The 25,072-nt window shown below is 45.9% G+C and overlaps 1 pseudogene; it reads left to right on the forward strand.

Annotated features, from left to right (window-relative positions):
- Positions 1 to 1,251: 1,251 nt before the first annotated feature.
- Positions 1,252 to 15,523, forward strand: LOC130114564 (patatin-like phospholipase domain-containing protein 2; annotated as a pseudogene).
- Positions 15,524 to 25,072: the final 9,549 nt, after the last annotated feature.

Below are 25,072 nucleotides of genomic sequence, written 5' to 3' on the forward strand. Positions count from 1 at the left end.
GTTATGAGTTTCACGCTCCGTCTCAAGGAGTAATGGATATCGATACAAGAGCTCGCTCTCTGGTTGACAACAATGGCCCACTGGCCGTGTGTCTCTCTCTCTCTCTCTCTCTCTCTCTCTCTCTCTCTCTCTCTCTCTCTCTCTCTCTCTCACTCTCACTCTCACTCTCACTCTCACTCTCACTCTGGTTGACAACTATGGCCTACTGGCACTGTTGGGCGTCTCTCTCCAAGGTATATACCCAGCTGATGAGGAATTGGGGTCACCTGGGCTCAATCAGCAGTTCCACAGGAGGCGGGGCATTACCTGGAGAGGGAAAATTAGACACTCGGCACTAGGGCCGTAACACCCCCTCCCATAAAAACAACCCCTAGGTTTGTATACGAGAGGGTAATTGTACGCAACACACGGCACTAGGGCCGTAACAAGGGATGTGAACAGCGGAGTGACATGTGTAATGGATCATTTGCAGAGGTTAGAAAGTGCATGCAGGGAGACCTGCCAGTAAGGAGCTGCAGCAGTTAGTGCTTGATAGAAGAAGAGCCTGTACAAGAGGATGTTAGGCTGCATGCTCAGACAGGTAGGGTCTAATTTTCCTGATGTTGTACAAGGCAAACTGGGACCAAGCAATCGAGGCCATGCGTGAACCTTAGGTTAGCTGGTCAGCAATCATGACACCCAGGTTTCGGGCAGACTTGGTGGGCACGAGTTGGGTTGAACCTAGCTGGATATTGATCTGATACCGTTGTCACGTAATAATGGGAAACAACAACATATTAGATGTCAGATTAGATATGGTACAATTACGTCAACTGAATGACTGTCAACCGAAGCAAGTAGGTCTACACGACACACCCGCTTTACTACATGACACAATCGGGGGGGGGGGGTGTAGAGGAGTTTGTGTGTCATGTAGCAAAGTGGGTGTGTCATGTAACATGAAGTTAGGACAACAACATGGGGAGGAGGGGGGTCGTGTAGTGAAGTGGGTGTGTCATGTAGTACTGCAGTTAGACCTTCTTTTTTTCCCCCCAGTTAGACCCTTCTCAACCCAAGTGCTATTTTGAACCATGTGTCATTTGACACTGGTAAACAGTGCAGCACCACACCACAGTGCCCTGAGGTACAGCCCACTGCGTGTTGTGATATCATCTCAAGGACAATTCACATGGACCCAGAGACTGTCCCTCTATGGGGCTGCAGTGGTTAGACGTCCCGTTTTGTCCTGCCAAATAAGCCAAGAGATGAGAGATGGTGGTCTGCAGGAAGAAGGCCTGGAATATCTCTCTAGCAGGGTGTGGCTTCAGCAGCGTTTACTATCTGGGCGCGTTCAGTTGTATCCTTGAACATGTCCCGCGCTTGGTTCATGATGCGTCTCAAATCTGCGGAGCGTCTTCGGGTTGTCTGGTGGCTGCAGGTCTTACCACGGGAATTCCTATAGGTGAGTCTGGTACACTGGAAAACCCCAATGAAGAGCCTTTTATCCGAGTCAGTAAGGATATTGCTTTGCCCCTTTGCCCTTATTTAAAATTCATTAACAATTCTGTGTATATGATCAAATGCCCTTTTTATAGGTTTAAGAAATGAATGTCAGGCTTCAGTCAAAACAGGAGTATCCCAAACCCTGATCGTATGCATACAGAATACCATTTGTCCTGTGACAGAAATGCTCTGTGTGTGTGTGTGTGTGTGTGTGTGTGTGTGTGTGTTTAAGGAAATTGTGTGAATGGCATTTATAACGATCGTCTGCGAAATTATTGTGATTAAAGATTTAATTCATAACTTGTATTTTGAGGGGTGCCCTGTTTTCAAGGTTACACAATTTAAAACACACACAGCAACATGTGTATGGATGTTATTTACCAAAAAAGGAGGTAAAAAAAAACCCATACACACCAGATTAATTTCGTCTACACAGACCAATCTGACCCAAGAACTCGCCAATCTGATGCAAGACTATTATTAAAAAAAATCTTTCATTTTGCCACTTTTAGATTTTTTGTTTTTGCTATGTCCATGTTTTTGATGCAAATTCATCCCAACTGGTTTAATTTTCTTTTAATTCAACAATTACATCCATGACAACTAAAGCCCATACAGCTTATGGTGTCTCTGGTTGCTGAAGAAAACATAACAAACATATTTAGAGTTCATGTAGAAGGAGCAAACTCCATTGATCACATGGGGTTCAAAGGTAAAACATGAATGAGAAAAACATCTCTCTGTGTCCATCTGTCTGTTTGTCTATCTATTTATCTATCTATCGATCTAGCAGTCTGTCTGTCTGTCAACTGTCTATCTATCTATCGATCTATTGATCTAGCAGTCTGTCTGTCTGTCAACTGTCTATCTGTCTATTGATCTAGCAGTCTGTCTGTCTGTCAACTGTCTATCTATCTATCGATCTATTGATCTAGCAGTCTGTCTGTCTGTCAACTGTCTATCTATCTGTCTATTGATCTAGCAGTCTGTCTGTCTGTCAACTGTCTATCTATCTATCGATCTAACAGTGTGTCTGTCTATCTATCTATCTATCTATCTATCTATCTATCTATCTATCTATCTATCTATCTATCTATCTATCTATCTATCTATCTATCTATCTATCTATCTGTCTATGGGTTTCATGTGCTGTCTCTAACACTCTTGTCCATTTTTTTCTTTCTTTCAGAAAAATGCTGTTCATTTCTGATGTCTACAGCTAAGGATGCCAGAAAGTATATACTGGGCATTTTCCACCCAACTTTCAGCCTGCTGCAGGTCACGAAAGACTTCCTGCTGGAGAACTTGTCAGACGATGCTCATGTCCGGGCCTCTGGAAAGCTCTGCGTCTCCCTCACCAGAGCGTCTGATGGGGAAAATGTTCTGGTGTCGGAGTTTGAGAGCAGGGAGGAACTCATTCAGGTGGGTGGCATGGCATGCAGGATATCACTCTGAAAGAGAAATGTAAATTTTTTCCCTTTTGCCACTACATGGCATCTTGTGTTTATTCGGCCGAGCACTAATGTAGAAACTTAGCTTGGCGTGTCAATGAAAGAGGGGATTGGCCAGAGAGCGGGCATGTTAACATGTTATTTGGGCTATCATGTTGGCACCTCGCGTCACAAATCACTGGTTTATGGTCACGTGGCTGAATTGGAATCATTACCCAATAAGTTCTGCTACTTTCAGACACACAGTTCAATTATTGTCTGTGATTTCGTTGCATAAGCTATGTGCCCTTTCCTTTCGCTGATGCTGGCTACTTTTGCAGGTTCTGATGTGTAGCTGTTTTTTCCCTGTTTACTGTGGCCTGATCCCACCCTCGTATCATGGTGTGGTGAGTTGACCATAACAGGGATGGGATGGGGGGCGGGGGGGTGTGCCTGCATAACTTGCAGTGATTTTCCCTCTGCTTTTGCTACTCTGCTATGCTTGAATAAATGTTTAGTGTGACATGTTGCGTCATCGTTTTGCTAATCTTACCTCAAGTCGATGCACCACTGTGGCCATAATCCCTGCTCTGTTTGATGCATCACTCACAAGCTCAAACTCCAGAGCCTCTGCTTCCATTTTGAGAAGATGATAATTGTAGCTCCTGCACCTTTTGATCTCAATATCCCCCTACTTTTGCTAGACTAATTTACTTGATGTGAAGAGATGGGTGGTTGTTCACTCTATATGTGCCGGTAGTGTATGGGCATTGTGACTACCAAATAGATCATTATATTCACAAGATGTAGTACATTATTTTGCACTCCAACTAATATCACAAAAAAGCTGTCTGCTTGGCCGTACCAGTCAATTGCTGAACAACATCGCAACTTATGGTCAGCTGGGTCTTATCACCCCGTAGCCTAACATGCATTTTCAAATCAAAAGCCGCAACAAAGGGAGTGGGGTTAGACCTCCCAATCCTCACATTGGTCTTGGGAAGGAACAGATATATTGTTTTATCAAGATTTTTTAGATAATCAATAATAATTATTCATTTTAAACTTAACTGACTTGTGCAGAAGTTCTCCATACACGAGGCGTCCAGGTGGCGTAGCGGTCTAGTCCGTTGCCTACCAACACGGGGACTGCCCATTTGAATCCCCGTGTTACCTATGGCTTGGTCAGGCGTCCCTATACACACAGTTGGCCGTGTCTGCGGGTGGGGAGCCGTATGGGTCCTGGTCGCTGCATTGGCACCTCCTCTGGTCGGTCGGGGTGCCTGTTCAGGGCGGAGGGGGAACTGGGGGGAATAGCGTGATCCTCCCACGCGGTACGTCTCCCTGGCGAAACTCCCCACTGTCAGGTGAAAAGAAGCGGCTGGCGATGCCACATGTATCAGGGGAAGCATGTGGTAGTTCGCAGCCCTGCCCTGATTGGGAGGCTATGGCGACAGAATAGTGCCAAAAAGCACTCGCGCTCTGTCGCCATAGCAGGCTGCCAGGCCATCACAGGGCCGACGCACACATTCACAATTTAGTACGGCCGATTCACCAGACACGGGGAAAACGTGCAAGCTCCTCACAGAGGACGACCCCCAAGATTGGACTACCCTGGGGCTTGAACCCAGGACCTTCTTGCTGTGAGACCACCACGCTAACCACTGCGCCACCGTGCCGCCCATGTTAATGACAATAATATTAAAATATCGCCGGTATCATCCATACTTCACCATTGCATCAGGTAAGACCAAGTGTTATGTTGGATCAATAATTATCCATAGATAGCACAGATATCCCTTTCTATATGCTATACGTCAAAACTGTGTTGGTATTGTAACGTGCATGGATAAGAAGACACGCTGGCCGCTGGCTCGCGGGTGTGGCCCTTTAGTCGAGCGGTTAGCGATGTCTCCTGCGGTGCGGGCGATACGGGTTCGCTTCCAGGCCGCGGCAGTCTCTGTGGTTGCGTTTTCCCCCGAATTCGCTACATTGATGTCAGGAGTGGGATGGAGCGACCGTAAGGCCATCGGAAGCGTATGAGGCGTGAAGGAGCTGATATGCTTAATTGTCATGCAAAACTCGTCTGTTTCTCAAGCAGCCACTTACCAGGCTGGGCTTTATGAACTGCAACGACAAAATCTGTCTCTTTTCCACATAAAGAGCAAAAGGGAAGAAGAAGCTCTCTCTCTCTCTCTCTCTCTCTCTCTCTCTCTCTCTCTCTCTCTCTCTCTCTCTCTCTATATATATATATATATATGTAAACTACTAATAAGACACGTTACTCCCTGACTAATGAGTCTGACCCTTTAGCCGAGCGGTTAGTGATGTCGCCTTGTGGTACAGTACACCCCGTATCGAATCCCGCACCGGGCAAGAAAACAACCGGTTACATATATATAGATAGAATAGCGTTTTTTTCCCCCCCAAAACTGTTAATGGTGTTGTTATAAGTGCTCAACTCACGAGGAGCGGAATATCAATACTGATACAGGAAAAAATCCAATGTATTAAACTTTTTTTCCTGTATCAGTATTGATATACTGTGGAGTTAGAAAACAACGAGACAGGAGACGTGAGAGTAGACGTAGTCGAGGTAGTTTACTAGCTCCAACTTTGCATGTCATACGTTCAACAACGACACTGAACTGTGTACCGGAAGCGGAAGTGCATTATCTGACCCCTCGCCTCTTCCCTTAAAAATACACTGTCCTCTTAGGTGAATGTCTCTAGTTATATAGATGTGGGTCACCACACAGGCCCCCCCAGAATTCACCTACACAAAACAATGCAAAACAGCAAAAGCGCAAGTCATGAACATAAAAATAGACTCTACAACAGAACAGCCAATGACATAGTGCAAAGTCACGGGGAAAACAAGTGACGAGTCGGGGGGCGGACCCTGCGGCCATAACGGCTGCGCTTCACAGGAGGGGAAACAGATGGGGCCGAAACCTGGGCCATAGGCGGGGCCGAAGCAGGAACAGAGGCAGGTGCCGGGGCCGACCTAGGAGGGCGTCCCCGCCGTGGGGGTAGGGCCAATTGCATTGGCTCCCCAATGTCCAAGTGAGCGGGCTTGAGACGGTCTATAGCGACCCGCTGCGGCCTGCCCCCCATGTCCACCACAAAGTTCTTATCCCCCGCCTCCAGGACGCGGAAGGGCCCGTCGTATGGGGGCTGTAGCGGGGACCGATGGCTGTCGTGCCTAATGAAGACGTACCTCGCCGATGGCAGATCCTTGGGGACGTAGGACCGGGGGAGGCAGTGTTGAGACATCGGAACGGGAGCGAAGGCACCGGCAGCGCTCCGGGACGCACTGAGGTGAGAGGCGGCCAACCAGGGAGCCATAGCATCCGGAAGAAACTCCCCCGGAACTCGCAGGGGCTGGCCATACACCAGCTCAGCGGAGGAGGTCTGGAGGTCTTCCTTCGGGGCCGAACGCAGGCCGAGCATGACCCATGGGAGCCGGTCCATCCAGTCGCAGCTATTGAGGCTTGCCCGCAGAGCGGCTTCCATGTCCCGATGGAACCGCTCACAAAGTCCGTTGCTCTGCGGGTTGTACGCCGTAGTGCGGTGGATCTTCATCCCCAGGTGCTCAGCGACCGCCGTCCAGAGCTCCAAGGTAAACTGGGAGCCCCGGTCGCTCGTGATGTCACCCGGCGTGCCGAAACGGGCCACCCAGCAGCTGATGAATGCCCGTGCTACCTTTGCTGCTGTCGTGGAGGACAAGGGAATAGCCTCTGGCCACCTGGTGGCCCTGTCCACAATAGTGAGGAGGAACGTATAACCACGGGAGGGGGGCAGGGGACCCACCAGGTCAACATTGACGTGGTCAAACCGCCTCTCTGGAACCACAAACGGCGCCAAAGGGGCCTTGGTATGGCGGTGCACCTTGGCGCGTTGGCACGCCACACACGAGCCGGCCCAGGCTCTAACATCCTTACGGAGCCCAGGCCAAACAAACTTGACGCTCACCAGCTTGGTCAAGGCCTTCACTCCCGGGTGGGAAAGGCCGTGGACGGTGTCGAAAACTCGGCGCCGCCAGGAAGTAGGCACCAGGGGGCGCGGTTGACCGGTGGAGATGTCACAGAGGAGGGTGGTGTTGGCCGCGTCGAACGTCACGTCCTCCACCCGTAGCGCCGTAGGGGTCGACCGGTAGTCTTGAACGGTCGCGTCCTTGGCTTGGTCCGCTGCCATAGCGGCGTAGTCGAGTCCCAAGTGAACGGCGTTAACAACCGCCCGGGAAAGGCAGTCGGCGACGAAGTTATCCTTGCCCGACACGTGTTGTATGTCCGTGGTAAACTCGGAAACCGCCGCGAGATGGCGCTGCTGACGCCCAGACCACGGTTCTGAGGTTTTGGCCATACAGAACGTCAGCGGTTTGTGGTCCACGAAAGCGGTGAACTGTCGGCCCTCCAATAGGAACCTAAAGTGTCTGGTTGCGAGGAAGAGACCCAGTAGTTCCCTATCAAAGGTGCTGTATTCGCGCTCGCTCTCACGGAGTTGTTTACTGAAGAACGCCGACGGCTGCCAGCCCCCCCCCCACCCACTGCTCACACACGGCCCCCACGGCGTAGTCGGAGGCATCCGTTGTAAGGGCTATGGGGGCGGCAGGCGACGGGTGAGCTAGCGGCGCAGCGTTGGCCAGCGCGGTCTTGGCGGCCACAAAAGCCTCGTCCATCCCCGAAGACCAGTCCAGCTCGTCCTTAGACTTCTTACCCCGCAGGGCCTCATACAGGGGACGCATGATGTGGGCGGCACGGGACAGGAAACGGTTATAAAAGTTCACCATGCCCAGGAATTCCTGCAGCGACTGTACAGTGCGGGGGCGGGGGAACATGGTGACAGCCTCAACCCTGGCAGGGAGGGGAACGGCCCCCTGTGGAGTGATGTGGTGCCTGAGGAAGGTGATGGACGACTCCCCGAACTGACACTTAGCTGGGTTGATGATGAGGCCGTGTTCGCTGAGCCTGTCAAACAGCTGTCTGAGGTGCGTCATGTGGTCCTCCGCCGACGCGCTGGCCACGAGGATGTCGTCTAAGTACACAAACAAAAATGGCATGTCGCGGAGCACAGAATCCATAAGGCGCGGAAACGTCTGCGCCGCCCCTTTAAGGCCGAAAGGCATACGTAAAAACTCAAAGAGCCCAAAGGGTGTGATGACAGCCGTTTTTGGGACATCCAGTGGGTGGACCGGCACTTGGTGATACCCCCGCACTAAGTCGATTTTGGAATAGATGGCAGCGCCCGCCAGGTGGGTAGAGAAATCTTGTATGTGCGGTATGGGGTACCGGTCGGGGGTCGTGGCATTGTTTAGGCGACGGTAGTCCCCGCACGGGCGCCAACCCCCGTTGGCCTTAGTAACCATGTGAAGAGGGGAAGCCCACGGGCTGTCAGAACGGCGGACAATGCCGAGGCGCTCCATAGTCGAAAACTCCTCCCTGGCTATTGCGAGCTTGGCCGAGTCGAGGCGTCGGGCCCGGGCGTAAACTGGGGGGCCCACTGTGGTGATATGATGTTCCACGCCGTGCTTGGCCACCGCCGAGGAGAAGGTGGGTGTGGTGAGCTCGGGGAAATTTGCGAGCAGGCGTTGGTATGGATCCCCGGTGGAGAGTGTGTTAGCGAGGCACAGCGCTCCACCCCCCCCCCAAGCGTGCAGGGGTATGACGTAAAAGAGACGGCATCAATCACGCGACAGTTTTTAACATCCACCAGCAGGTTGAAAGCACAGAGGAAATCCGCACCTAGGAGCGGGGTGGATACAGCAGCTATCACAAAGTCCCAGCCGAAACGTCGGCCGCCAAAACACACGTCCACATGTCTGATACCGTACGTCCGAATGGACGTGCCGTTGGCGGCGTCCATCTGGGGGCCGTGACTGTCGGTCATCGTGTCCACAGCTTGTGCTGGTAGTATGCTGCGTTGAGCGCCAGAGTCAACCAGCAGCCGCCGGCCCGACAAGGAGTCTCTCATGAACAACAGCTTGCAGTCACGGCCGGCGCCCATAGCCGTTAACGAGCGCCGGCCTTGGCGTTTCCCTGAACCCTGTAACTGCAGGGTTTGCGACACCGTTTTGCTTTTGCCCCAAACCTGGCATGGTAATAACAGAGCCCGTCGTCAGGTTGGCGGCGGGCTGTCACCGCAGCCGCGGTGTCCATATAGTCGTACACAGGTGGTGGTGGGGCGGTCTGGTGGGGTAGCAGGGCATGCACAAACTGTTGCCGGTTGGCCAGGAAAACCCTGTCTGCTTCAGCAGCCAGAGAACGGTAGTCCTTGGAGGCGGCGAGAGGAGAACTGGCCAGTGCTGTGCGTACAGGTGCGGGGAGCAGCCTCAGAAAAATGTGTGTGAAAAGAAAGGCCGGATCAGCCGATCCCAGCACAGACAGCATTTTTTCCATTAACTCAGACGGTTTGCCGTCGCCGAGGCCATTCGGGGACAGTAAACGGTCTGCCTTCTCCAGCTCCGACAGTTCAAATAGTTTCAGGAGGAATGTCTTTATAGCATCGTACTTGCCAGCAGCTGGCGGAGCTTCCAACAGCGTCATTGCTCGCGCCGTTGTCGATGCGTCTAACGCCACCACTACGTGGAAGTACTGCGTTGCATCCTGCGTTATCCCTCTCAGCTGGAACTGGGCTTCCACATGTTGAAACCACGGCCGTGGATTATGCTGCCAAAAGTCGGGTAGCTTCACAGTAGCGGTGTAAATGCTAGCGTTAGCAATAGCCATGTTGTTAGCACCGGCGTCGTCGTTGTCAGACATACTCGTATTAGTAGTTCGATCACGTCGGGGTCACCAATGTGGAGTTAGAAAACAACGAGACAGGAGACGTGAGAGTAGACGTAGTCGAGGTAGTTTACTAGCTCCAACTTGGCATGTCATACGTTCGACAACGACACTGAACTGTGTACCGGAAGTGTATTATCTGACCCCTCGCCTCTTCCCTTAAAGGTACACTGTCCTCTTAGGTGAATGTCTCTAGTTATATAGATGAGGGTCACCACAATATATATATATAAGGTCTACAGTTTTTATTGTCATGAGCACAACAAGACAGCATGGAAGCAAGTCTTGCAAGCAATGAAATTCTTTTTTTGTTGTTGTTTTCCCCCCCTTTTTCTCCCTAAATGTATCCGGCCAATTACCCCATTGTTCCGAGCCGTCTCGATCTCTGCTCCACCCCCTCTGCCGATCCGGGGAGGGCTGCAGACATGCCTCCTCCGATACATGTGGAGTCGCCAGCCGCTTCTTTTCACCTGACAGTGAGGAGTTTCGCCAGTGGGACGTAGCGCGCGCGTGTGTGTGTGTGTGTGGGGTCACATTATTCCGACCAGTTCCCCTTCCCCCCCGAACAGACGCCCCGACCGACCAGAGGAGGCGCTAGTGCAGCGACCAGGACCAGAGGTGGACAACCCGGCTTCAGAAAGTAAAAAATCCTGCCATGTATTTGCTCCACCCATGCACTACACCAGCTGAATTTAATTAGCATAACTCTTCAGCCAGTTAAATCACCACGTTTAGTGAATGGCTAGAACAAATACATGGTAGGACTTTTACTTTCTGAACCCCGGGTGTCCACCTCTGACCAGGACACATACCCAGATCCGGCTTCCCACCGCAGACACGGCCAATTGTGTCTGTAGGGACGCCCGACCAAGCCGGAGTTAACACGGGGATTTGAACCGCCAATCCTTGTATTGGTAGGCAACAGAATAGACCGCTACGCCACCTGGATGCCCCGAGGCTAGAAATTCTTTGACTTTAGGGCTCCACTCACAATGTATATCGAAATAAAATAAACATCTATCAAACTGCCACATACAAACATATAAAGTCTACAGTTAATGTGGTCAAGCAGATGCATTAATAATAATAATAATAATAATAATAAATTAAACTTATGTAGTGCTTTTCTAACACTCAAAGTCGCTTTACAGTAAACGGGGTGAAACAAGACAGTATTGACATCTAATCTGTTATCACTCTTTTCAGCACTATATAGATGGAGCCCTGAGCAACAACATGCCCCTGTTCGACCTGGGGAACACCATCACGATGTCCCCATTCTCCGGTGAAAGTGACATCTGCCCCAGAGAGGGTACCTTCAATTTCTTGGAGGTGCACTATGGCAATGTCAGTATCCAGGTGAACACCGGCAATGTGCACCGCATCTATACATCCTTCTTCCCTCCTGAACCAGAGGTGAGCCTCCATCATGGTTCCTGCCACCTCCTTTAGACAGGAGCTTAAAATAAATTAGGACGTTTGCATATGCTGGCAGAGGGGGAAAAAACCCCTTCTTCTACTTCCCTTATTTCCTTTACTTATTTTCCCAGCACAATTCTCTGCAGTCACTGGATTACTGACTCGAATCCTTGACCTCTTTAATTGCTGATGTGTATAATGATGGTAATCTGGGCAGTGAAGATTTTTCTTCTGTCGTCAATGCTACCAGTATAATTCTTTAAATGTAAAAATGGCTATTCAGTGTCACACGCCATGAAAGAAAAGAAGCCAGTGGGTTCACGTGTTTCTCTACCTTAAGACAATGGCCAAGCCTTAACCATGCTCTCTTCCTACCACCACCACTTTTCTTTCTGCAAAGCATTTCAGGGATCAGTTCTGTGGTTCATTGAAGAGTAGATAAAGGTCATAAAGTACCCCCCCCCCCGCCGAAAAACACCTTTGGCTACGCATCTCAACATGCAAGCCAAACCGGCATAAAGTGAAACCATATTCCAGTTTTCTAGTTAAAAAAACTTATGTAATTTACTTTTCATCTTGTTAGATGCTGGCTGAGGTCTGTCACAATGGCTACATGGATGCTCTTCGTTTCCTGAGCAAGAACAGTTAGCTCCTCTTCCTATTTCCTCCAAACTGTTGAACTTCAGTAATTTGAGTCACACAATTCAATATTAAATTAGAAAAAAAAATCCTAATAAAGAGCAGGAACTTCCATTCCAGATCTCCTTAGAAGAGAATATGTCTCTCCCAGTATGGTGGCTGGGGAAAAGGCCCCCAGACTCGGGTGTTGTGAGCCGGTGAATGAAGCAGAAGAGATGGACTCCACAGAGAATCTTCTTCACCGTAGACTGAAACTACCTCAACAGCAACACTTGAGGCTGGACCAGCAAGACATAGTGAACCTCCCAGCTGACATCAAAAAAAGTAAGGATCAGAAATCCTAAGGGTCATGCTGGTCAGACTGTACCCCAGGGGTTCAGATCCAGCAACAGCTGATGTATCCTTGAGCAAGCCACTCCATCCTTACTTCCCCCAAGCACCAGCAAGTCAGAGAAAACTGCCAGATGAGCATCAAAAGGGGTGAGAAATTAAACAAAGGATAAAACATAAAAAAGGTGGAGAGAGGATGAGTCACTCACCTTTAGTTTATTTTTTAAATTTATTTTACACAGTAACAAAATAGATGTGGAGATAAAGTAAAGATAGATATGGAATGATTTGATGCTTAGCAAGCCCACACACAATAATTGTCAGTGATAGTCAAAAAGCAAACCATGCACACCGCTTGTTGGTCTAGGACCGTAGTTCTCAATTAGGTCCTCAGGGACGCACAGTAGTTGATTATGTTCATCTGTTGTGTCGGTTATTCCAACCATCTAATAACAACTGGTGAATGTAATTAACTATGTGGGAGAACAGAAAACCAACAGTACCAGAGGACCAGTACCCTAGACAAGCACCGTTCATAGTTTGCTGACAAAAACTCCAGGCTGGATAGCAGTCTGCCAGATTGCTTAAATGTGGATGATGGGGACTTAATTTGACAAGCTCTTTGATAACAAATCCTTAAGGTTATGAGTGAAGATTCTGGATGAGGATACAGGTGATACCAAGATTGACACCGGTGATACAGAAGTTGGGTTGACAGGAATTGCTTACCAATCGGAGAAACTGGAAAATTCTGTCCATCACTTTTTTTTTGCATAATCCTTTTTTATTGACACTTCAACTTTCTTAGCGCGAACGAGTGTGTAAACCTGAATGCAACATTTAGGACATCAAGGTGTTACCATTCAGCTTTGCTCATTTACATTTCCTGAATTTGCATAAATATAGCTCAGTGGAGATGTAACTTAAGATGCACCAAACATTGCAACGATGAAGGTTCGTGTTTGGAGAAGTTTAGAAAAGACTTCAGAAAAACTGCAATGTGCTATTAATGTGTTCCTATGTACGTCAGTACTATGTGAAGCTTGTAAGGAGAAACACACCGGTGGCAGTCTGTTGTCTTGGATGGCTGAGTTCCTGCCAGTGAAATCGGTTTCCTGTCTGCTGGTCCCCTGCACTCGGTCTGTTGAGCTGACCCTCTCCCTGGCCAGAAGGTGAGAAAAAAGTTGATAGTGTAACCAAATTGCCAGGTACAATTTGTGTTTTTCATTTTCAAAGTAAAGGGGACCATGAAGGATCTCAGACTCAGCTTCATTTTTTGTGATACCTGTATCAATCCCCCAAAAGTAATCCACCCCTTTCCCTGTGAGGGTACCAAAATTTACCATTTTATTTTAAACTGTATCTTAAAACACATTTTGCAAACAGGCTTTCCTAAACACATTTAATTCTTAATGTAATTGCTTTCTATTCAATAACTATTTTTAATTGATGTTATTTTTTTGTCTGTTTGGTTGTTTGTAGTATTTCATTACCAATTTTTGCAAAATTTTCTGAGGCACTTTGCTTCAAAATCAATTGTTTTTAAAGTGCTATCTGTTATCACTTAAATTATTCTACTGATGTGAGAAAGGGTTTTTATTGTGTTACAGTGTAATACTATCTTGCTGCTTGGTCATGCAAAAACTGTTCACATCAGCTGCAGATGCCTACAAACAGAAATTAAGGAGTGGAAACCAGAATAAAAAAAGGTGTGTTTGCAAAACATGTACCAAATGCACATGCATAATTTTGTTCCATTGCTCCTATATGTTAAGTCTGTATGTAGGAGTGGTGCAGGATATGCATGAGGGAAGTGTGACAGTGGTGAGGTGTGCGGTAGGAATAACGGATGGGTTAAAGGTGGAGGTGGGATTACATCAAGGATCAGCTCTGAGCCCTTTCTTGTTTGCAATGGTGATGGACAGGTTGACGGACGAGATCAGGCAGGAGTCTCTGTGGACTATGATGTTTGCGGATGACATCGTGATCTGTAGTGAGAGTAGGGCGCAGGTTGAGGAGAGCCTGGAGAGGTGGAGGCATGCACTGGAGAGAAGAGGAATGAAAGTCAGTAGGAACAAGACGAAATACATACGTGAATGAGAGGGAGGACAGTGGAATGGTGAGGATGCAAGGAGTAGAGGTGACGAAGGTGGATGAGTGGCTCCCTGTTATATTTCGAATTGATTTTAAACATTTATTGCTCACATTACAGCTTTAAGTGGTCTTGCTCCTACATACATTTGTGATTTATTGACCTGGTGTACGCCCTCTCGGCCATTAAGTTCTGCAGATGGAGCCCTGGTGGTTATTCCCAGGTCTTGGTTTGTTACAAAGGGTGATCAGGCTTTTGCTGTTCGAGCCCCCATACAGTGGAACTCTCTTCCTGTTGAACTAAGACAAACCAAGTCTCTAGTCTCTTTTAAATCTCGTCTTAAAACTTTTCTTTTTATGAAAGCTTTTACAAATGCTTGATATTTGTTTTTATTTCTACTCTTATTTGATCTTACTATTATTTTTGCCTTGTCTGGTTTTATTTCTCTGTAAAGCACTTTGTAACATTGTTTTAGAAAAGCGCTATATAAATAAAGTTATGATCATTATTATTATTAAATACTCGGGATCAACTGAAGTAACAGGGAGTGTGGAAGAGGTGAAGAAGAGAGTGCAGGCAGGGTGGAGCAGGTGGAGAAGAGTGTCAGGAGGGTACCAGCAAGAGTTAAAGGGAAGGTTTACAAGATGGTTGTGAGACCATCTATGTTATATGGTTTGGACACAGTGGCACTGACAAAAAGACAGGAGGCAGGGCTGGAGGTGGCAGAGTTGAAGATATTAAGATTTTCATTGTGAGTGACGAAGATGGACAGAATTAGTAATGAGTATATTAGAGGGACAGCTCAGGTTACATGGTTTGGAGACAAAGCAAGACAGGTGATATTGAGATGGCTTTGACGTGTGTGGAGGAGAGACGCTGGGTATATTGGGAGAAGGATGCTTAATATGGAGCTGCCAGGGAGGAGGAAAAGGGGAAGGCCAAAGAGGAGGTTTATGGATGTGGTGAGGGAGGACATGCAGGTGGCTGGTGTGACAGAGGAAGATGCAGAGGACAGGAAGAGGTGGAATCAGATGATCCGCTGTGGTGACCCCTAATGGGAGCAGCCGAAAGTAGTAGTGCAGGTTACAATGCAAGTTTGTATTACCTTTTTTTTGTCAGTTATTTCAAATGTAGGCTACTCGGCATCACTGCATGGACATTCACAGTCATCCTTAATGGAGATAACTGTCTTTAAAAAAAAATTCTATCCTTCCATTAGTTTACTTTTATGTTTTCCTTTTCTTTGTTATTTCAGGTGTGACTCTGGAGGGGGCTATAGTGCCCTGTCCTCTGGCCTCAAGCCCAGGAATCAGGGAGGCAAGGGAAAAACAATGTTGAACCATTGATCTCAACCTCAACCATCCAACCTAAAAGAAGGAACCCCTGTAGGAAATCAACAGTGATCTGCACCACATCTGACCATGCCCTATGCCACTACCGTTAAACACTGAAGCTGTGTTGAAGGTTTCTTTGAACCACAGAAAAAAACACAGGGCTCATCTGGTCCAGAGGATGTAACTCGCTCAACAGAAAGAAAAGAAAGAAACTTTATTTGTCATTGTAAGCAAGCATATACTGAAATACATCCTCCACATTTAACCCATCCTAGCCGTGCAGCTAGGAGCAGTGGGCAGCTGCAGTGTAGCGCCTGTGGACCAACTCCAGTCCTTCCTTCCCATTGCCTTGGTCAGGGGCACAGACAGGAGTATAAACTCTATCATACATGTCTTGATGGTGAGAGGAAACCGGAGCACCGGGAGGAAACCCACATAGACTAGCTAGGATAGGTTCATTTGCAGTACCTGAATTTTCCCCTGGGAATTAATAAAGGAACCTTAATTAATTAATTAGACATGGGGTGAACATGCAAACTCCACACAGAAAGGACCCGGGACAGCCTGGGGCTCAAACCCAGGACCTTCTTGCAGTGAGACAACAAAGCTTACCACTGGGCCACTGTGCTGTCCCAGCATGCACCCTTCATTTTAGACAATTACACGAGTGAAGTTTGGGATATTGCATGACTTGAGTTACTTCTCTGAACAGCTAATGTTGCTATTAGGCTGTTCTTACAAGTCATGGATATAGTAGCGTATTTTTCTGCTTGACAATTTCTTGCTAAAGCACGGTTAGCATTACAGAAAAAAATAGTTGGGCTTTCTTGGTGAAATCAGTGATCCTTCCCAACACTGCACCAGGCAAGTGGGATGTTAGTTCCTGTTGTAGTTGGTCAGATTTCTCCTTCAGCCCTTCAATAGTGAAATGGACCTGTCTCACTCTTTCATTCAGGAGTTGATTCTGTGCCTTCTCTATGATTCTGTCTGCTCTATGTCCTTTCATTGTGGTACACAGGTGCAGGCTAGTGGGTATGAGCTTGTGTTGTCTGCATCTCAGATTGAATCGCAAGTGGTTTCTGTAGTCTGCCATCTTCCGAGCCATCCTTTCATATTCCCTCACCATTTTAAGAGTGTCAGACCCAAATTGTTCCGCAACATGTCTGTGAATGTTCGCATTCATCCAGGTCATGGTTATCCAAAGGAATTGAATCAAGTGCAACTGGACTTGGTATATATCTGTGAAGACGTTTTGCCTCTCATCCAAGAGGCATCTCCTTTAAGTGTAGATAAATAGTGTGTTTGTGTGGGGCCATATGCAACATGTGTAGATACAGCCTATACCTGAATGTCTTTTATGATCTTTTTTGACAATTCAGTAGGTGAACACCTGATTTGTTGATTAAAAAAAACATTGTGGATACTCTTAATTCATGTAGCAGGCCTAAAAGAGAGGGTGGGTGTGGGTGCCTGTAATCTATGTATTAAACTAAAACAACATAGTCTGTTCACCTTTTTGCCACATGTTTTGATGCTTAAAAGCTTGGGTTCCCTATTGTCCTTTCTAAGGTTACATTTTTTTGTTGTCTTGCAAAATGCACTTAAGTAAAAGTCATGTTATTTATATATTTTCTTTTGTCTTTTTTCATATTTAGCATTTTGAGATAATCCGAAAGTAACTGAAAGTAACCAGATTACATTACTTTGATATTATGATACTTAAACAAAGTTACAGAATACATTTTTCAACAGGCAATTTGCAATTGTAACAGAATACATTTATAAAGTAACCCCTGATGATCATTATGTTTCTGCCTCTGCCAACTTCTCGCTGACTCACTCCCTCAAAAGGGTTTCTTTTGTGCTCTGTAGTGATTGTTATGTTCTATACCCCCCCTTTAATTTTTATTTGGTCTTTTTTTTGCATTATTGCGGTCATTCATTTTTTTAATAGAAAAACTATTAATAAAAGAGATTTTATTTAACCATTGTGTCAGTGGATTTAATTTTATAATATTAATTATAGAAATTATTTTTATAGAAAATATGGTTATTATAATTAATTATCTAAGTTATTTATGCAAAATAATTAATATTACTAATAATCATAATATTCATGAAAATTAATCAAATACAATTACATCATTATTTATTAAGTGTAAGCTTGTGGGCTTTTTAACTACTCATTAAAAATTAGATATCTTGCTAGACTCATCAAAGATCACAACAGAGGGACCAGGACCAATGGCCCAAGAATATTACATTTATTTTACAGTCACGGTATATACACACACGTGTGAATATACCATGACAATACATGAGTTGCCACAATACAGGTATTGGGTCAACTTACAGTGCATCCGGAAAGTATTCACACCCCTTCACTTCCCCCACATTTTGTTATATTACAGCCTTATTCCAAAATTGATTAAATTCCTTTTTTTTCTCATCAATCTACACACAATACCCCATAATGACAAAGTGAAAAAGGTTTTGTAGACATTTTTGCAAATGTATTAAAAATAAAAAACTGAAATATTGCATGTACAAAAGTATTCATACCCTTTGCTATGACACTCAAAATTGAGCTCAGGTTCATCCTGTTTCCACTGATCATCCTTGAGATGTTTCTACATCTTGATTGGAGTCCACTTGTAGTAAATTCAATTGATTGGACATGATTTGGAAAGGCACACACCTGTCTATATAAGGTCCCACTGTTGACAGTGCATGTCAGAGCAGAAACCAAGCCATGAAGTCAAAGGAATTGTCTGTGGACCTCCGAGACAGGATTGTATCGAGACACAGGTCTGGGGAAGGGTACAAAAAATTTTCTACAGCTTTGAAGGTCCCGAAGAGCACAGTGGTCTCCATCATTCGTAAATGGAAGAAGTTTGGATCCACCAGAACTCTTCCTAGAGCTGGCCGCCCAGCCAAACTGAGCAATCGGGGGAGACGGGCCTTGGTCAGGGAGGTGACCAAGAACCCGATGGTCACTCTGACAGAGCTCCAGCGTTCCTCTGTGGAGATGGGAGAACCTTCCAGAAGGACAACCATCTCTGCAGCACTCCACCAATCAGGCCTTTATGGTAGAGTGGCCAGATGGAAGCCTCTGCTCAGTAAAAGGCACATGACAGCCCGCTTGGATTTTGCCAGAAAGCACCTAAAGGACTCTCAGACCATGAGAAACAAGATTCTCTGATCTGATGAAACCAAGATTGAACTCTTTGGCCTGAATGCCAAACGTCACGTCTGAAGGAAACCAGGCACCTCTCATCACCTTGCTAATACCATCCCTACAGTGAAGCATGGTGGTGGCAGCATCATGCTGTGGGGATGTTTTTCAGCGGCAGGAACTGGGAGACTAGTCAGGATCGAGGGAAGATGAATGGAGCAAAGTACAGAGAGATCCTTGATGAAAACCTGCTCCAGAGCACTCAGGACCTCAGACTGGGGTGAAGGTTTACCTTTCAACATGACAACGACCCTAAGCACACAGTCAAGACAAGGAAGGAGTGGCTTCGGGACAAGTCTGTGAATGTCCTTGAGTGGCCTAGCCAGAGCCCAGACTTGAACCCCATTGAACATCTCTGGAAAGACCTGAAAATAGCTGAGCAGCGACGCTCCCCATCTAACCTTACAGAGCTTGAGAGGATCTGTAGAGAAGAATGGGAGAAATACCCCAAATATAGGTGTGCCAAGCTTGTAGCTTCATACCCAAGAAGACTTGAGGCTGTAATAGCTGCCAAGGGTGCTGAGTAAAGGGTGTGAATATTTATGTACATGCAATATTTCCGGTTTTTATTTTTAATAAATTTGCAAAAATTTCTACAAAACATTTTTCACTTTGTCATTATGGAGTATTGTATGTAGATTGATGAGAAAAAAAGGAATTTAATCAATTTTGGAATAAGGCTGTAACATAACAAAATGTGGGGAAAGTGAAGGGGTGTGAATACTTTCCGGATGCACTGTAGTTGCAGCACAGGAGCAGGCTGCAAATACTAGCAAACAGCAAACAACTAATGTCACTTTGCAGATAATAAGAAAAGGTGTTCTAAAGCCAACGTTAAAGCTTATGAGGAAACATCCCCACGATGGACAATGTCTCCCACCCACTCCATGACGTGCTGGTTGGGTGTACTTTTAGGAAAGAAAATATTAAAAAAAAAACTCTGATAAATGTCATATGTGTATCATCGAATGGGGGGGTAATAAAGATGTTTTACTTATAGTTACAAAGGAGATATTTTTTTCGGTGTCTACAATTCGTTTCTATTATTCAAGGTGGACATATCAGATCTGCAAATAATAAAATACTTTTCTGCCAAGCACAGGTTACATCTTTTACCCCTAACTGAATATGCACTACTCTTTGCAAGGATTTTCCATGAGACAGAATAACTGGTATTCTTGTCTACCAATGACCAAATGTGGCGGCTTAAGGCTGCTGCATTTCTTGCATGCTCGTTTCTGAAGCTACTCATATGGGCGTTAAACCTAATTTTAAAAGGGCCCTCTGTTAATCCCACGTAAATGTCCACATTGCAGTTGTCTTCTCTTGTCACTGATGCCTGGTAGATGACTCCCTCTATCTGGCATTTTCCTTCAAGAGGACACGATGCCTTAACACAGCATTTGCCGTGTTAAGGCATCGGAAGTTTTGTCGGCTGCAAACCGACAAAACTTCTAATTTTTATAAAACAGAGCCCGATCAATATGACAATCTTCTACACAGCAACATAACCAAATCATACAAGACTGGGAAGTCTGCTGAAAGAGACATCACCTTAAAGGACAAAAAAATTACATCGGATCTGGAATTAGACGACCGCACTGATGTCACCTCCCAGATGAAAGCCTTTATTATCCTGAAAGACCACAAACCACATTTTAAAAACAAACCAACATGTAGGCTTATCAACCCCACCAAACCCGAAATAGGTAAGCTAAGCAAAAAAATTATTGAAAATATAAATCGGACGATTCTGAAGCGGGTCTCCTTAAATCAGTGGAAGAACACCGACCAAGTATTGAAATGGTTTAAGGACATAGATGACAAGAGCAGGCATACGTTCATATGCTTTGATATTTGTGAATTTTACCCCTCCATGACTAAAGAGCTACATCACAAAGCTACTGAATTTGTCTCAGCATACACCAAAATATCCGACCAAGACAGAGACATAAATAATAGCCCACGCTAAAGAGTCAATCTTATATCACAAGGGAATCCCATGGCAAAAGCAAGGTAATAGCAAATTTGACGTGACCATGGGCAGCTTCGACGGGGCAGAGACCTGTGAGCTAGTGGGCTTGTACTTGTTGTCTCAACTACACGTCCTAGACATCAACGTCGAGCTATATAGAGACGATGGGCTGGCAGTCTGCAACAAACCGGCAAGAGAAGTAGAGAGAATAAAAAAGAAAATGTGTAGTATATTTGCAAACAATGGACTAAAAATTTCAATTGAGGCTAACAAACAACAGATTGACTTCCTCGACATCCCATTAGACCTTAAAAATGGTACATACAGGCCTTACATGAAGCCCAACAATATAGTACAATACATCCACAGAGAAAGCAATCATCCACCGTCCATTTTGAAAAATATCCCAGTGAGCATAAACAAAAGACTCTCATGTTTATCATTCAGTGAGGCCATCTTTAATGAAGCAGCCCCCCCCCCATACCAGGAAGCATTACAAACGTGAATATGATTTCAGACTTAAGTACAAACCACCACCAATTAGTGACAGCCAGCAACAACAACAAAAAAACCATAACAGAAGTCAGAACATCACGTGGTATAAGCCTCTCTACAGCGACACTGTGGCCTCTAATATTGGAAAACAATTTTTCAAGCTTTTGGATGAGTGCTTTACCCCAGACCATCTACTGAGAAAAATATTCATCAGAAACAGTCAAAATGAGCTACGGCTGCATGCCAAATGTCCAGCAGGTTATTTCATCCCACAACACAAGCATCATGGCCAAGGCACAGACCCCCTTACCGCAACCAAACACCTCCAACTGCAAATGCTGTGTTAAGGCATCGTGTCCTCTTGAAGGAAAATGCCAGATAGAGGGAGTCATCTACCAGGCATCGGTGACAAGAGAAGACAACTGCAATGTGGACACTTATGTGGGATTAACAGAGGGCCCTTTTAAAATTAGGTTTAACGCCCATATGAGTAGCTTCAGAAACGAGCATGCAAAAAACGCAGCAGCCTTAAGCCGCCACATTTGGTCATTGGTAGACAAGAATATCAGTTATTCTGTCTCATGGAAAATCCTTGCAAAGAGCAATGCATATTCAGTTAGGGGCAAAAGATGTAACCTGTGCTTGGCAGAAAAATATTTTATTATTTGCAGACCTGATATGTCTACCTTGTATAATAGAAACAAATTGGCCACCAGCTGTAGACACCAAAAAAATATCTCCTTTGTAACTATAAGTAAAACATCTTTATTATCCCCCCCATTAGATGATACACATATGACATTTATTAGTTTTAATATTTTTTTTATATTTTAACTGCCTGTCCTTCCAACTGTGCCCCAACACCACCCCACTATATGATTCACATAAATTACCTTGTTATATTTTTAATGTACGCCGTTTCAACAGTGCCCTGGCCCCTAAATGCTTTTCAAAACAAACCTGTCCCTTAACCCATTGGTTGTAATGTTGTCTACCCCTCCATTGGTTGCTGTGCATCATAAGTACCTACCCCACTGCTTGTTATAGTTTAAATGTTTCCTCATCTGACTGGTTGCTGTCCAACCGGAATTAGGGGCGTGATGCTGGGCAACGCAAACTGTATGATTCTTTGTTTAACCACATTAGCAGCTGATGAGTGCGCATCGCACGAAACAGGCCTGCACTGCAATGTATTAAAACCTTTTTTCCTGTATCTGTGTTGATATATATAAATATATATATATATATATGTGTGTGTGTGTGTGTGTGTGTGTGGTTGCTTCCCATTTTTTCTCCTTTAGGGAGTTATTCCTTATCTGATGCAAGGGTCTAAGGACAGGATGTTGTTTTCCTGTAAAGCCCCTTGAGGCAAATTTGTAATTTGTGATACTGGGAAATACAAATAAAATTGACTTGACTTGACTTGAAATGAGAGAGAGAGCGATTATAACTGTGTTTTTGAACTTGCAATTTTCCATTCAAAATAAACACATTAAAAAAATAATATTCTGTCATACAATATTTTTGCTTGTTGAATCATTATATTCAAGGTAACACATCAAACAAATATTCAATATTCAAGTTGCAGCTTTAACAGCCAATGTAAAACCCGATGAGGTATTAGAGCACCCGGTATTGTTTTACACCAAATTGTATCATACAGATGCAGGACTTTCAAATTTGGTATATCCTAGTAAAAGCTAGAGCATATGCCATTGTGTTTGGTGCAATACCTGTTTGTATTATTCTCCAAAGGTGGCATCTCTGCATCAGGGGCTGGTGGGGCCTGGCCCCACCAGTTGTTGCCACTGGACGACATGATCAGTAAATCAGTAATTCAGTGTAACAAATAATCTACCACTACTACTAATTTTGGCTGCTCCCGTTAGGGTTTTTTTTCCTAGATCTATCTTAATATATATATATATTTTCCTTCTTTGTAATGAACATTGTTGCACTTTTTTTAGACATGACAGCGGTCTGATACATTCAAAATATTTTCCTGCACCTGTTGTGTTAAGGTCACTACTTCATCTATCAGTCTTTGTTTGGTGAGCATGGGGCCGGCCCGTCAGTGTTCGTTTAACCAAGTGAGCAGATGAAAACAATGTGCATGTTCAGCGAGCTTTCAATAATGAGCAGTCGGGCACGATCATGTTGGCCTCATGCTAAGAGCAGCCAATAAAAAAAATAATAGCATTAATGACGCAATTTGTACATTGTTACGCGCACCAGCTAAACAGAAGACAGAAAGCATTACGAGTCGAAACCTACGCTAAGCACTGGTGGGGGGGAGACTTCCCGATAGCTCAGTGGACAAGTGATATCACGAAGTTGACAAACACTGGCTGGAGGGATGTGACATAGGTACATCAAGTATATTTACGAAAGAATCAACGAAGGCATACAAGTCTTTAGAAGCATATTGTAACGTGCACAGATAAGTAGACACGTTGGCCCTTGGCTGACGGATCGGACCCTTTAGTCGACTGGTTAACGTAGTCAGTCGCCTGGGGTGCGGGAACCAAAGAGTTCGTGTGCCGGCTGTGACGGTCCGGCCAGGGACGCCCTATCCCGAAGGAGGGGGGGGTAGTGTAATGTACACGAATTAAGTAGACACGTTAGCCCTTGGCTAATGGGTCGGACCCTTTAGTCAACTGGTTAACGTTGTCGCCCGCGGTGTGGGAGATCTGAGTTCGCGTCCCGGCTGTGGCGGTTCTCGACTGCCCCCCTGAGTTCGCTACATTGGTGTCAGAAGAGGGATGGTGAGACCGTGAGGTCATCGGGAAGCGCGTGTACCCAGAGGCGTGAGAGAGCTGATATGTTGAAGCGTGGGGACGCGCTTCCCAAAAGAGGTGTAATGTACACAAATAAGTAGACGGGTCGGGCCCTTTAGTCGACTGGTTAACCTTGTCGCCCGCGGTGCAGGAGATACGAGTTTGCGTCCTGGCTGTGGCGGTTCCCGTGGCTGTCCCCCGAATTCGCTACATTGGTGTCAGAAGTGGGATGGTGAGACCGTGAGGCCATCGGAAGCGCATGCACCCAGAGGCGTGAGGGACCTGATATGCTGAAGCGAGGGGACGCGCTTCCCGAAAGAGGGGGGTAGTGTAACGTGCACGGATAAGTAGAGACGTTGGCCCTTGGCTAACGGGTCGGACCCTTTAGTCGACTGGTTAACGTAGTCGCCCAGGGTGCAGGAGCCAAGAGTTCATGTCCCAGCTGTGACGGTCCGGCCGGGGATGCCCTATCCCGAAGGAGGGGGGCAGTGTAAGCCAGTCAGTCCCATGTGGCTCGCTACAAAAGCTGCCTTGTTGTGTTGTTACTCAGACGCCTTTGGTCATTATGGTAACTGCACTGGTCTCAATCATTAAACATGAAATCACTATACTACAACCAAACAGAATATCATGGTCAAACCTGGGTTTTAATTGTCAATGTATTTCTGTCGGTAAAGGTCCTCAACAGGCTCATCTGCTTGCTGCATTTACATTTTCTCACTTTACAGTAGACACTTTATCCAAATCGACTAACAAGAGAGCCAACAGCAGGTATTCCTGCGTCAACCTACAGTTGTCTTAGAGCACTGAATAGCAGTCATATCATGAACAAGAGTGTGCATCTCGTCACACCAAGTGCTGTCTTTTTCAACTACCAGGCTGTGCTGTGAAAGTCACAGGTACGAATCCCTTTCCATTACATCAGCCCACTTGGCCATATTCCAACTGTGAAAGATTCAAGCCCTTCTCAATCCACCCCCCCCCCCGTCACGTGGTGCTGGCCTTTTTAGGACGGGGCCATGGGGCGGGCCTTAATATCATCTCATTCATGATTGGTCCCTTAAATGTCGCTCTGCGCT

The sequence above is a fragment of the Lampris incognitus genome, chromosome 6 (assembly GCF_029633865.1).
Source record: "Lampris incognitus isolate fLamInc1 chromosome 6, fLamInc1.hap2, whole genome shotgun sequence".
NCBI classification, from domain to species: domain Eukaryota; kingdom Metazoa; phylum Chordata; class Actinopteri; order Lampriformes; family Lampridae; genus Lampris; species Lampris incognitus.